This window comes from Dermacentor albipictus, chromosome 1 (genome assembly GCF_038994185.2).
Source record: "Dermacentor albipictus isolate Rhodes 1998 colony chromosome 1, USDA_Dalb.pri_finalv2, whole genome shotgun sequence".
Classification (NCBI taxonomy): domain Eukaryota; kingdom Metazoa; phylum Arthropoda; class Arachnida; order Ixodida; family Ixodidae; genus Dermacentor; species Dermacentor albipictus.
Genome location: NC_091821.1, coordinates 230,099,623 through 230,114,407, shown reverse-complemented (window position 1 = coordinate 230,114,407; position 14,785 = coordinate 230,099,623). Strand labels below are relative to the sequence as shown.

At 47.2% G+C, this 14,785-nt stretch overlaps 1 long non-coding RNA gene across 1 annotated transcript; it reads left to right on the top strand.

Moving 5' to 3' along the window:
- The first annotated feature begins 129 nt into the window (after positions 1–129).
- Positions 130–3,688, top strand: LOC139056401 (uncharacterized). The gene is made up of 4 exons (XR_011512341.1): positions 130–216; positions 338–589; positions 2,195–2,269; positions 2,338–3,688. It is a non-coding gene; the product is annotated as an uncharacterized lncRNA (long non-coding RNA).
- Positions 3,689–14,785: the final 11,097 nt, after the last annotated feature.

The window sequence follows — 14,785 nt, the reverse complement described above, 5'->3', positions numbered from 1 at the left end:
GAAAGCGATCGCTAAGTCCGTGACTTATGTAAATCACGATGTACGCATTCATGCAATAAAGGATGACGCGAATTTCGGTTTCGAATCTGTTTTTTGGATGCGTAGTAGTTTCGTACAGTTTAGGTTTGACATGCGATCGCGCGTCGACATCGGATGGCACACTCGTGCCTTATGTGCCACCGAAGCCCCGAAGTGCTCTGGCATATACCTCCACATGTAAGTAAACGAATGTATCTCCTTGTTGAGAATATCACGCGAGTAGGGAGCTCTTGTGGTGCATCACAATCGTTTGAGAAGCGTCACTTTTCTACATGCGGAGCGGTGATTTTATTTGCAGGTTTCCCTTCAGTAGGAAATTGCTGCAGGCGGACCAGCGCACTGGAATTGTACTGGCGAAGCCACAAGCAACTCAAAGAATCTGTTTAATTGTTGCACTTTGAACAGTCATGCTTCTACAAAGGCCACAGCAGAAAAACAGCCTGATGCCGAGTATTTCTGTGCCACGAAGTAATCAAGAGGCGAGTGCCTAATGCGGACGAAATCGAGCTCTTTCATCGAGACTTAGAACGACAGAAAGCTGAGCTAGTTGGTAAGGATTCATTATGCAAAACAGATGTGAGGCGTGCAGACAGGACACAAGAGTAGAGAAGTGGGCGGCGCTCGTGTTGTTTACTAAATACTCTACTCTTGTGTCCTGTCTGCACGCCTCACCTCCGTTTTGCATAACAAGTGCATCAACCCACATATTAATAGCGTAGGCATTTTGTTAACTGTGCAATATTTTCAACACTTCCTTGCATGCCATTTCATGTGGATTATCTTTTCTGGTCACAAATTTGTGCAGCGAATCTATTTGCATGATCGACTCCGGGCCTGTGGGACCGTTCACTTGCACTTGATGCTGAGTCTTTTACATGTATCCATAAACTGCAGATGTGCACATCAGATCCCTGCGAGCATTTTCAAAATTCACTTATTATAGACAACAGGCACATATACAATACTGACAATCTCAAATACCACTAAGCAGTTGGGACACATTTTTGTTGATCATACTCGCAGGTAAAATAAGTAGATCATGTGGACAGCTCCAGCTCATTTTCCATAAATCAATGTGTACAAGGGGTATGCAAAAATAATTTTTTTCTCGCACACCGATTATTTTGCTGTATAAGCAAGAGAACCCACCACGTTAGTGTAACGTATCTTGTACATCACGCTAATATGTGCTTTAATTTACCAAGTGAGATGAGTTACTTTTATGGCTCATTCAGTCATATCACACTGCAAGCTGCATTCATCAATCTTCAATTGGATTTTGCAAATGTTTAATGAAACATGTTTCCCAAATTTTATGCAGACATGCAATGGCAAGCCCTTCCGTGTGTTCCAAAGGTAAAATTTAAGCTCTGAATTAAAGAAGACATTTCTAGTCAGAAACAAGCAAAAATAGTGAATGCAGAGTATCAGAAGCCCAAGGTACAGAAATTATGAGAAGTGTCGAATGATTTTAAGGAAAGAGTCGTATTTGAAAATGCAAGACTGTTCAGTGGAGGTCAAGCAAGTCAATATAGGTAGAATACTCTGCAAAATTATGCGAGAGAGGGGATGTCAAACTATGGGTCAGGAAATGCGTTGTTTTTCTGCAAAACAAAAGCTGATTGCCATTACATAAGTCACTTTAGCGTCATGAGGCTGCTGCTTGATAAATTCAGAAATAGACCAAAAAACAAGACACGCAAAAATAAAAAACAAATTTAATGATGCTCTCTCCACACTGGGATAAATAAAAACAAACACATCACATCTAATGTGGACATATCAGACGCCTTTAACACAAAAGGAAAAATTCAGTTTCGAGCTATGGCACTTGCCGCATAGATGTGGGTGGCCTTGCACTAATAGTGATAGTTACCACTGCATTTAGAAATTGAAAGCATTCATGCAGACAAGGATGATTCTTTATATTTTTGGCTACCACTTCAAATGCCTCCACTAAGTGTTACAATGCTGCACGCAGCCATACTAAGGATCTCGCAGCAACACCTGCAGGTAAAAGCAAAAAGCAGTCAAAGTGCTGGTGTGTACTGGACACTATGTTTGAAAACATTTAGGCAAGAGGAGTGCAAGAAGCAGACATAACTGCATTTATTTCCATAATTCCCCATTTGAATGGCCTTTTCTTTTTGCTTAGACAATGCCTACGCCTAGCCACAGCAGCTCCCTCATACAGACTCCGCAAGCCAAGAGGCCGTGGAGGCAAAGGCAGGTAAGAGGCAAGAAGCAATAGCACTGGTTTCGACATTCATCTAATTTCTTTCTTTTTCTTTCGTTTAGGCAGCCAGCACACCCCGAACAGCCACCTTGACTGTGGGTGTGTCACCCTACTCACCAAGGAAACATTTGAGGGAAAGCAACAGGCAATGTGAACAGCCACTTCTCCATCTAAACAATACTCTTTCTCTCGGATGACTCCTACGCCTCGCCACGCCAGCACACTTGTGCACAAAGATGCCGCGGAGGCACGTGCAGGTCAGAGGCAAGAAGCAGTGACACTGGTGTCGACATTCACCCAATTTTTTTTACTTACACTGAGGCAGCCAGCACACCTCGAACAGCCACCTTGACTGCAGGTGTGTCAGTAGATTCCTGTCGTACATATGCTCATAATAAACTTGAAGGCAAATGGGACAATGATGCATTGTTTTTTTGAACATTTATTGTACACATACAATATATGTTATACTTTGCAGCGCTACAGAGCATATTTTGAAGCTTCCCCCTATATTTTGCACATTTACTTACGTATGTGTTGTGTGGCCCTCAATGCAGTTCATGTTGTAGCAGCTGCTTTGTCTGTGTATTGCACATTGGCTAAAGCTCATGATATCCACATACTTCTCTCACATATGCACAATAAAGTTCTATGTAGTCCTCAGTGTCACAACAAAAAATGAAAGTAAGCAATCCGATTGTGGAATTGTGTTTATTACAGTGATTCCTATGACAGTTACTGACAAGTTGACAACTTGAACTGGTCAATCCGTCCATAGCCTCCTCTATTTTTCAAAAATAAAGGAGGCTATGATCCGTCATGGCAAGGAATTGTATGTATACATAAAAAAAGGGGGATATGTGTGTGTGTGTGTTTGTAGTGGGGGGTATAGGATTAGGGCGGTACGAAAAAAATGTACCAACTCCGTCTAGACCCATTCTGTTAAGGTACCGAAACAAAGCGTATTATGCATAAAGTTCATACAACCAACTCTGATACTACTACACACGCCAGGCGACGCGAGCTACATGCCATGACGCATTCGCGACTGCACCGGATGCCCTCCATATTATTCTCGTTAATCGTGTTCACTGCACCGAGGCAAAAGAAAGATCATGGGCGCAGGTGCCTTTAAAGTATCTCGACCTTGCGAGGCACTGCTGCGCGTGCCAGGGGAGCTGTCCGTGCGAACACTCCCTGGCACACACCTGACTCGGCGGCCCCAACCTACGTACCGTTCTGCTTCGAGCTTTGATCCCCCCACTTCTCCCTTGGGTGCCCTCGAGTTCCTGCGCCGCCTGCTTTATTATAATCTCAGGTGCTCTCCTGAGACTTCCGTTTGTCGGTTACATGCGCCTTACAGCTGGATCAGTACTTATAATAATAAAAAAAAACGCGATCTATCGTCGCGACGATAGATCGCGAAAGCGGATTTCGAAGCATACCGCGTCCGTGCGAACAGAATTACGGAACGCCAACGAGGAATCTGACCACAGCTTCAAGGTAACCTCGTCGAGTGACACTCCTGCAACAGGCGTGACCGCTGAAAACCGCATACCGCCGGAAACTTCAACAGGATCATCCCTCGGTTGCATAACTGCCACCTGTACGGCCAACATGGATCGCACCCACACCGTCCCGCAACATAGATTAAAGAACCAACTTATAAAGCCCAAACACACGGCTGCACGCACACATCAAAAGAAACTACAAGCGAGACGCCATGCTGCTACGCTGCTACGGTTGCCGGATTAAAACTGACTACTGTCGCCAAGTCTAGCAAGCGTCTCAGGGGCTGGCAACCGCGGCGCGTAGCAACATGGCTGCGCTCTTGAGGTTCCCGATTTTAATGCATGGGCCCTATGGGTAGCTTGTCCTCTAGAGTCAGTATAGTAACTCTATGACTTTAGAAGCGGATCTTAAAGGCTATGCTTTGCTAGTTGCACCTGACGCCTACGACGTGCTTTCGGCTCCAGCACTCGCTTCCGCCGCATGCAATTGATTGATTGATTGATTGATTGAAACATTTTATTAGAAAGGAAGGCCTGTGGCCTAAGGTGGGGGTAAGAGAACAGGTACAACTAATGCAACGAGGAAAAATATGCATTTGTTATTCAGAGGGCGCCACTACTGGCTCGTGAATTTGTTCACCATCTGTAGCCTCTGGCTTTGGTCTTCTCCATAACTTTAGTTCCCGGAAAAAAAAAAAGAGTAACAGAGAAGAGAAGACAAAGAAAGAAATTTCGTAGAGAAAGAGCTACCATACTTGGGCTATAGAGGCTAGAAGGTTTTCCTAGTGTCACGACCGAGCCGGCGCAGCTGAAATAACTTGCTATGCGCAAGGCAGATGGCGCTACCGCCCGCTGGCGCGCGGGCAGGCGTAAGAAGCTCTCATGGGGGTAGTGCTATCTGGTTCAGTCGGTTGATCGTGTGTGTGCTCCTGTCACTGCTTTGACAAGGCGTTAAAATGCTAAAGACAGTGCAAACTCTGGCATAGGTTCTCTTGTCATTTAGATTCGACACGGACTAGCTGTAACGCTGAGAGCGTGCCGCGGCAGGAGCAAATGCAAGCGTCACTTCGGGCCCGACCTACTGCGCCGTAAAGAAGCGTAAGAACACATCTTCACTCTAAGAACAGTTTACACCCTTTGGCTTGCCCCTTCTGCCACACAAAAATAATCGTCATCTGCCTTGATGCGTTTCCTTTCTTTATCGCTGCGAGCCCGGAATTTTCTAGTAACGAACGGCACGCGCGTTATCAGCATAGAACAGTTTACACCCTTTGCAGTGCCTCGTCTGATAACGCGCGTGCCGTTCGTCACTGGAAAGTTCCGGGCTTGCAGCGATAAAGAAAGGGAACGCATCAAGGCAGATGACGATTATTTTTGTGTGGCAGAAGGGGCAAGCCAAAGGGTGTAAACTGTTCTTAGAGTGTTGTACATGATACCGAAACGAGAAAATGAAGCGGGACAAATTGCAGGGCGGAATGTCTTTATTACACAAGGTTCCATGGCAACAATATACTAATGCCTTTCCTTGTGGGAAGTGCCCTGTGCGAGGCTACCGACAGCGCCTCATTTTCAGCAGCTTTTTCTTTTATCGCTGCGCGCTTTGTTTACTGACTTTACAAGAAAATGCATCCTAGTCAAGGCGTAAAACTTCATCACTTCTGTCGTAATTCGACGTCCATGCTCCTCGCAGCTCTCACCTTGAAGCTCACGTCCCTGAAGAAAATGCAGAAAGCTGACCATGCTATCTGCGTGTAGCTTATTGCGACTGAAAAACACCGTAAATGCGTCCTCAAGCTTTGCTATGAGCTGTTCAATTGGCCTTGATGGATAAACTAAGCCTCCATGGTCAAAATTTCGAGTAAGCGAGGTATTGTTGTTTGACTCGGCTTGCAAAGACAAAGTGCTGAAACAAGTTGCACATTGAGGGCAAGGAAATCTTTTAAGGATTTATCTTACAACATACCCAGCTACATAAAAAGATTAGTCTGCTGTCACTTTTTTTTTTGTCTACACAGCCCTGAGGATCGCTCAGGCTGCTGTGCTAGCAGCTCTGCATGCAGCAGAAGCCAAGTTTCCGCCATCCAGTAAATTATCGACAAGTTCAGTTATTCGCGCATTTTTTTCTTTGGGGACATGAGATGGCTGCAAGAGGGCAGTCACTACTTCTGCAGGTACTTTTGCTCCTTTTGGAGGCTTTGCGAGGCTGTAGAAAGCCAGGTTGTTGATAATTATCAAAAACTGCACCACTATTGGATGATCATTGCAACCGAAGCACTGGCACGCAATACCAAATACATTCTCCATCCTGTCTTGGCTTAGGTTTGCGGTCAACAAGTACTTGTATTGCAGGGACGTGGTTAGGTATTTTACAAGCGGCAGTGTGCTTTGCAGCGTTACACGCAGCCCAAGGGCAGTTCTTGCACTTAAAAAGCCGCCACCATGCTGTGCAGCATATTCTACCCGTGCATTGAGAAAAACAATAAACTCATTAAAAAACTGTGCACTTCTTGAATCAGCACGAAGGCCTTTTGATGGGATTCTAGACGACATTATAAAAATTAGTCTTTCCATTAGTTTTAGAAACCGTTCTGTCGTGTCGATGTTTCAGACATTGTCCCTTTGCAAATGCGGATCAGGAGCTGTGGGCTCCTCATCCGCATGAGGATACATTCCAACACCCACAGCTGATTGAACCGCATGCCCCGGGTTGACTTTCTGGAAGCTGCCTCGAAACATGCCTTCACACCAAGGCGCTGCTTTGGAGGAAGGCCTCCGATTTTCTCCTCCAGCACAATAGTTGGGATGGACTGCGGGAGTACCCGGAGGTCTTTGACGGTCTTGCTGAAAGTTTTTTTTTTTTTGGGGGGGGGGGCGGAATAAGTCAAGGGATTTTCGCTTCCTTGCATTTATTTGTTTCAAAGTCGTTAGTCGTTTCTTATGCTGCCAGCTGAACTGGTTCAAGATAAGCTTTCTTGAGTATTTGCATCGTAGGCAAGTATTGCATATCGGACGTCGTCACAGTGCAGGGTTTCGAGAAGTACGCTTTTCCATACTGTGTATGTTGGCCAGGTGAGAGAGGCTCAATCTAACAGCCGGGACAAAGTAGCAATTTATCTCGTGCTTTGAACGTAGCGTTCGTTGAAATGCCTTGAGCACACGACACAGGTTTCGTCGAGAGCCTTGTCATCTCGCGTTATGTTTCGAGCCCATTCTTGCGACCGATGAGGGTCGGACGGGGCGCGGAACGACACTTTTTCTTTCGACGACTTGTAGCCACCTTTGCAGAGCGGCACGAAACACGTGCGACCTTTTTTGTCGGCATTATTACACGTGCATCTAGAGGCACAAACAAATCACGCACAAATCCCAGCCCGCGCGCACTTGCCAACTGGCTGGGCGAACGGCGCGCCATAGAATAAAGAGGGCGCGCCTAGAACAGCGCGGCCAAAACTCGCCTGGTAGCTGCAGCGCCACCTACGCAGTGCATCCAAACTGGTTTCACAGGGGCCCCTTGAAATGGCGGCCGTTCACGACACTAGGAAAACCTTCTAGCCTCTGTACTGGGGCTGTCCAAATCGCCATGCACAAATCGCAACCTTGGTTTACGACAGTCAAAATATGGCGTCTATGACGTTTTCTGCCTTCGCAAATGTTTTTGGCATATATGTATTGGCATTTTAAAAAATGGCTTCTTGTAGGTAGGGGGAGCGCATGGAAGAAGGCTCCATGGGGGAGCGACGCTCTTTATACACCAGTTAAAAAAATACTACAATTTTCTACACTACGTATACTCGTGTAGCAGGCGTAGGTAAAAAAAAAAAAAGCTTTGGTTTTAGCAAAAGCATGGCCTTCGAGATTGCCTTTTGTTGCCTCAGAAAGAGCAGTGGCTAGGGCGTGTAAACGTTAATCTCTAAGGCCATGCTTTTATGCGCTGCAAGTGTCAAAACAAGGCGGCCGTGACGATTTCGGCTCACATGCTTGCTTCTGGCGTTTCCAATGCACAAAAGCACTGCCGTAGATATTATGTTACACGAAGTCATAAAGTTTGATACAATAATTGTATGCTCCAAGGGAGCTTTTGTTGGAAGTGCGATTTGAGCCGAAAACACATCATGTTCACCACGTTTTGGACACCCCCGTCGGTGACTATGACGTTTTATCTTATTTGGAGCCTGAAGTACACAAAAAGCATGGCCTTCGAGATAGTTACACAAAGGTAGCCGTCGTCAGCCTTGCGATTTAGGGGCGGCTCTAGAAAAAAAAAATGCAGAGGGAGTGCCGCCCTCCCCTAATTCCCCCTGGAGTGTCAAAAAGCTAGACCATTCATGGGGGAGGGGGGGAGGGGGGCTGGGTGCGTTTACGACCATCACGTTTTTCGGCGCCTGCTATCACTTCTGGCGTCTGCTGTACGCTCAAGCATGGCCTCTGAGGGAGCCGTCGCTAACATGGATGAAGGAAGTTTATTAACGCAACATCGTTAAGGGTCCCGTGTCACAGAAGATCCGGTGTAGGCGTCGTTGTCGGTTAGAGAAAAATTATCCGGAACCAAGCAGGCCCTACGCATGACCCATGGGCGTTACTGAACTAACTGAATTTCTCAAAGGAAGATGGGTCAGAAAATTCGTAAAGTCCGACTTACGACCTATACAGACATCATAGCGTCGGACTGTTATTTGAATAAACGAGAAAACATAATACTGTTGCGCGGAAACTCAAACACAAACCGTCTTTTCCAGCTGCCGTTTGAGGTATGTCTTAGCGGTCGCGGACGCTATGTGTGTGAGTGGGTTGTGGTGTTTAACTTAATGAAGTGTGTTAGAGGACAGATATGAACGCTATCGTGTTCTACACTTAAAGGCGAAGATTAAGCGTCTTGCAAGTTTTTCCGTTCCTCCACGGTCGCTGGGGGGTGCGATGCGGGGCACTACCACCATGGAGGAAAGAAAATGTCTACCTCCATACCTCCAATGACTGAGTTTTCTCCCTTAAAAAAAAAAAAATACAAAGACAGAGAGAGATAGAGGAATTGTTTATATCATTGTTTTGTACTCGCTCAAATTTCGAAGCGACATCACTTTTTATGGTCCACATCATTCAGTGTAATCAACTATAGTCTACTAACGGCTCACTGCGAGTGCACATTTCCAAACCATGCAGGATGTTCCAAAGCGCGCGGCGACGTGCAGGGAACATGCAACGTCGCGTACAGCAGAGTTACATGTGTCCTCCATGCAAGCTGCTTTCGGCGGTAGGCATCACTTAATAAAATAGCTTGCTCAAAACGCATGCAACGAACACATGTAATACTATTATCGCTTATATCGCACTACCCATGCACCTTATAAAGGGAGACTAAAGGCAAATATTAAGTCAAGCTCAAGTGATAGATTAATGCTGGAGAAGGTCTAAGGCGTCAATGTTGTCGCGAATAGAGCCCTAATAATCGAGAAATTGAGGTAAATGCAGGACATGATTAGAGGCTCCCCCAGGACATTAAAGAACTTGGCCGATGACGACAACACTCCTCAGTTAAATTCTGTCACCGGGACTCAATCATTCATTGCACAAATCACCCTTGTGCTGTGTTATAAGACGAAAACAAATCCTGCTTGTCCAGTTCTATTTCACGTTAAGAAAAAGGAACTCATTGAAATAACCCTGACAACAATGCGGGCAGCCGAAAGGTTTCGTTTTCGCTCGACTCCGCGCCACCTGCGCTTTCACGTTTTAGTAGTTATCGCGTGGTGCCGCGCTGGTTTTGCTGGCTCGCTAAACTTACACTAACTGCAAGGTCCAGAGAATTCAAGTTCCATTTGATGTCGCGGGATGCCCGAACGGTCCACGCCACTTGACCAAAAAGCAGCTGCAGCGGCGAATCAGCCGCTCTGTCTTGGCTCGGAACCGCCGTCTGTCGCGCGCCGTACGTTTTACTATAGAGGCTATAACCTTCTAGCCATGCGTCTAGCCTTTATAGTTTTACTCACCGACGGCAGCAAAGTGCAGTGATGGCGTATGCAGCGTCACCACTCCCCTGGTTGTGTGGCGGGAGATTTGAATTTCGACAAAGTTCGGGCCCTTCAGATGCAATTTTCTCGTAAACTAGTAAGTCTTTCCTTGGCACGAAACAAGCGTTGCCAGGTTTCTGCAATGGTATTTAAACAGTACACGTGGACTTAGTATTTGCCTTTAGTGTCCCTTTAATTTGTGTAGAACAAAGAATCCATTTCTCGATCGGTTTGATGGTTAGCCTCTCACTCCACGTCCCAAGAGGTGTAGCTCGGCAGTACGTTTCTCGATCTGAGCGGGAGTGGTCGCGTTTGAGAGAGATCACTCAGCCATAGTACGTATAATCAATCAAACCTAAACCTGTGCTCATCACGAGTTATAACACTTACCAGTGCGCAATTTGTAGCGGAAATTGGACGTTTGCTCGGCTATGGCGCCCCCGCGTTCCACTCGAAGGGTCCAGAAATGACGTAAAGAGTCTCGGGCAGCAAGACAGATGGATGCCAATACGTGCCCACTAGCTTTGACCGGGGTGGCCCTATAACAAATAAACAGCGAGCACGAATGCAAGATTAGACTGTAGGACCCCCACTATGTGTCCTAAGCATATAAGCTTTGTAATGTGTGAATAAATCGTCACTTCATATATGGTTACGATATTTCTGTTCCCTAATGCCCATACACCTTCAGCAGCATACACAAGACGTTTCACATACGCCGCTGCGACTGCGTTCCCAATACAACCTACCCGATAAATATTTAGTGATAGGCATCGCTCGCAAGAATGCAAGCAGAATTGAAATAATGGTGATATGTAAAGTACAACTTTGCATGATTGAAATGTATTCAAAGGCTTGTACGTGGGAGAAAGCTCAGAATGCAGAAAAGGAGAAAGGATGGATTGGTTCAGTATCGCAACTTCGGATAACATCATTTAGGAAATAGGAACGAATCCACTTGCGCCAGTAGAGTAGTCGACAGAGCACTTGAGATGCAACCTATAATGTGGCGATTAATGGAGAACATGAAAACCGGCCAATGGTGCACCAGTGACGGGGTCGAACCGCCAGCTGGCACCGTGAGGGAAAGACCAGACATGTGTCAATTCCGTAAGTAGCTGATATAGTTGAGATTAAGAGGAAGAAATTGAGTTTAGCTGGCCATGTAATGTGCAAAGCAGATAACCGGGGGTCTATTAAAGTTACAGAATGGGTGCCAGGAGGAGGGAAGCGCAGTTGAGCTCTGGAGAGAACTAAGTTGTCTCATGAAATGACGATCGAATTGAAGCCTTTCTTGCGCCCAACAACACAGGGACACAGACAAAGCGCTGAGCGGTTGAAAAATGCTAGGTATCCGCAGTCGTCACCTCAGAGGCTGAAAGTTTTCTTAAAACTTTCAAATGTGTCCGCCAGAATGCGCAATACGACGCGCCGCCGAAGGAGTGGGGAAAAAAAAAAAAAGATACGCAGTGATGCCATACATAAGCGTTGTCTTATGGCATTTTGGCTGGTAGTTTCGTAGCGCTCCAGAGGTATAAGTTATCTTCTTCGGGTGGTCGAAAGGGCGCTCAGACACTCTGCTGGTTCTATCGGATCACTGACTGCGAGCGGGATTTTAGGTTTGCCCTTGCTAGCAGACCTGAGATACTGGACTGCCTTTTGTAATCCGAATACACAAACCTAATCGCTAATTTTTGTATGCGTTCTATTTTATTTATAAGGCATTCTTTATATACACTTGATATACACATGCACTGTTTATTCCATGGTTGGCGAAGGATAAATAAGAAGAGAATGAATTAATAAAAAATGCATCGCGGGGCCGCTTAAATAGGTCCGCTAAAATCGTAGGCGGGATTTTGCTCACGTCAACGTCACGTAACATGTACTGAGTCCCGTCGATGCTTGGCGGCCTCTCCCTCTCTCCTAGGCGACGTTGCACGTGCTTGCCTCTGCTGGCGGCAACCCATGGGTCCTGTTTGGTTCGCGGAAAGGGTCTCCCCTAGAGTCGCACCGTTCACCGAAAGGGTTCTCCCCTTGAGCCACACAGTTCGCGGAAAGGGTTCGATCCCCTAGAGTCGCACAGTTTGCAGAAAGGGTTCTCCCCTTGAGCCGCACAGTTCGCGGAAAGGGTTCTCCCCTTGGTCGCACAGTTTGCGGAACGGTTCTTCCCTTGAGTCGCACAGACACAAAGGAGCCCGAAATCACCGCGGGGCGCCCGCCAGACCGGCAACCTCTCGAGACCATAGCGAATTAGGGATCCATCCTCCGTTTCGATTAAGCAGGGTCTTTCGATCATCCTTCTTGCACGGGGTGTTACACGCCAGTCGTAAAACTGCCCATCGACTGTGTTGCAGATGTCCTACCACGGCTGGCAGCTTAGGTCCGGCAATGTTCTAGCTGGCGATTGATCTGTACGATCTTCTTACGAAGCTTTCGGTTGTGCCGTTGCTTCTTCCATCTTGCGTGTAGCGATGTCTTGGCTCCCCACAGGTGGGCTAGTCGGCTGTCGATCTTGTCAATCTGGACTTCGGGTGCGACCGTCTGTGTCGCCCTGTTCATTTCGCCATTGAGCGTCTCCATGCATCCATGCCTCGATGTCATCGATGGTTTCCTCATCTCTCTATTCAACTCGATGCTTACGGAACTTGTCCCAGTTCGTCCATTTGAATAGCCTAGGAGGAGGGAGTGTACACGCCTGAGGAATTCGTGTTTCTATGATCATGTGGTCACTACCGAGATATTCAAAGGTATTGCACCATGTTGCTTGAGGGTTATTTATGACCGCTGTCAGATCCGGCGTCGTGTCCTGTGCCGTTGATGTGCCCGTGTGGGTCGGCGCTGTGGGATCCGTAATAAGAGATAATGCTGCATCATCTGCAACAGGCGTCGACCTTTGGCTGTAGTGTAGCCATAGCCCCAGGCCTCGTTCGGGGCGTTAAAGTCTCCCCCACTAGAAATGTGTGTGCGCCCTCCAAGGCAAGCGCCCCTCGAAACAGAAAGAGGGAACGACGCCGCGAGTGAGCCGGATTACCATATACGTTGAGGAGAAATACCCTGTGTTCGCGTGTGCTATTGCGATGGAGCTCTACGAGCAGGTGTTCCGCATGTGTGTCGCGTACGCTGTGCACGATGTGTGCGATGTGTACGATGTGTACGATGTACGATGCGTGCGCGTACGCGTATAGCACCGCGTACGGTGCCGCGTACGGTGCCGCGTACGGTGTTGCACTGCTATCTGTTTCCGAATTCAAATCGCGAGTCCGTGATCAACGGGAATCGGCGAGGCGTGCGCAGTGTAACCTGGAAGCTTTGGTACGGTGCCTACTGTTTCCTGTACCAGTATGACGTCGGGCTTGGGTTGCGCGTGTGGGACGTATTGTTGCAGCAGTGGTTGCTTCCTAGAGAAGCCTCGACACTTCCACTCGTTAGTGGGGCTGGCCATCGTGGTGCTGTACGTGTGCGTTACCTGAGATAGGGCTAGTGTGAATGGGCCCATGATGGGCATTATTGGCGTGCCTGGGCGAAGGCCTATGTGATTATCGATTTTGTCTATATGGGTTTCAACCCTGTCTGTGCGAGCAGTGAGGTTATTGGAATTGCCATGTCGGAATTGCCATGTCGTGCCTTAAGTCTTCTCTCGCCAGATCCTGCGTGCACAAAATGAGCGCCAGTTTTAATGCACAGGTTCGGCGTCTATTACAAGCAGGTTATCCTAGCGTAACAGTGGCCACTGTGACTGAACGCCTAAAGAAGTCGGTTTCGAGGGCGACGGACGTGATTAGAGAAAGCAGTAATAGCAAAAAAAAAAGAGTAGTGGCTATGCCGTACATTCATTCAGTATCGCACAGGCTTAAAAAAGTTGCAAGATATGATGTTAATGTTGCTTTCACTGCCTCCAATAAGCTAGGTAACATATGCGCTGCCGTGCAGAGGAAAAAGGAGCAGGTAAAATGCAGAGAAAGAACATATATTTGTCCAGTGAAGCACGATAAGAACAACAGTTTTACTGACTGTCGTATGGGTGTGGCCTATAAAGTTCCCTTTAGCTGTGGCCAGTTCTACGTAGGGCAAACGGGGCGGTGTATCAATCAGAGGCTAACGGAACATACAAGGTCGTTAACAGGTGGATCGCCTTCTAATCTTTCCCTACATTGCCAAGATTGTAACTGCACGCCAGAGTTAGATGAATGCGCGATATTGTACAGGCACAAGAATGAAGATACGCGCCTTATGGTGGAGGCATGACTTATTTAATGGTGGAAGTGTGTGCGTGAGTCAACCTTCGATTACTTTATATGTATACATATGGAAGAGATTAGGTGCCTTAACAGCTATCTCTCACGTAGACAGGCACGTGTACCCGACTGACACGTGGTGATACCATTCCAGAGCATGCGCAGATGAGTATTGTGTCTTCTTTCTTTTTTCCCCTCAGTACTCACTTCAGTTGATAGTCGGCGTTCGTGTTGTCCAGTTTTCTTCTCTTGTGTCCTGTCCGCACGCCTCACCTTTTTTGCATAATGGTTATTCATTGCAACCCCGATGTTGCGGATCCCGGTTTGAATTGCAGAGAGCAGCTTCCTAATTTCTTCTTGTTCTTTCCGGCAGTCATTTATTGTGAGATGTGCTTTACGCCAATCACTTACGGCTGATTCGAGTTTGTCGAGCTTTTGATGCTCGGAGCTGGCCTCCGCGCGTTTCTTTGTGGGCGTTGCCGCACTGTCGTCACCGTTCGTAACGGAGTGGGGACTGAAGTACACTTAGTTAACGATTGCTGCGCCAACGACTGTTTAATCTCGCGGATTTCTTGGGTTAACTGCTGCACGACCATGCGTAACTGCGCGTTTTCGCGCTGTACTGCTTCAAATGCCACATCCCTAGAGTCCCTCTTATTGCTAATAAGTTCTGAGGCATTGACTCCCTGAGCCCCGCATCTCAGCGAGCCCTTAACCGCATCTGCCCAGCTCACCTTGCCAGGTGGGTCCGGGTCC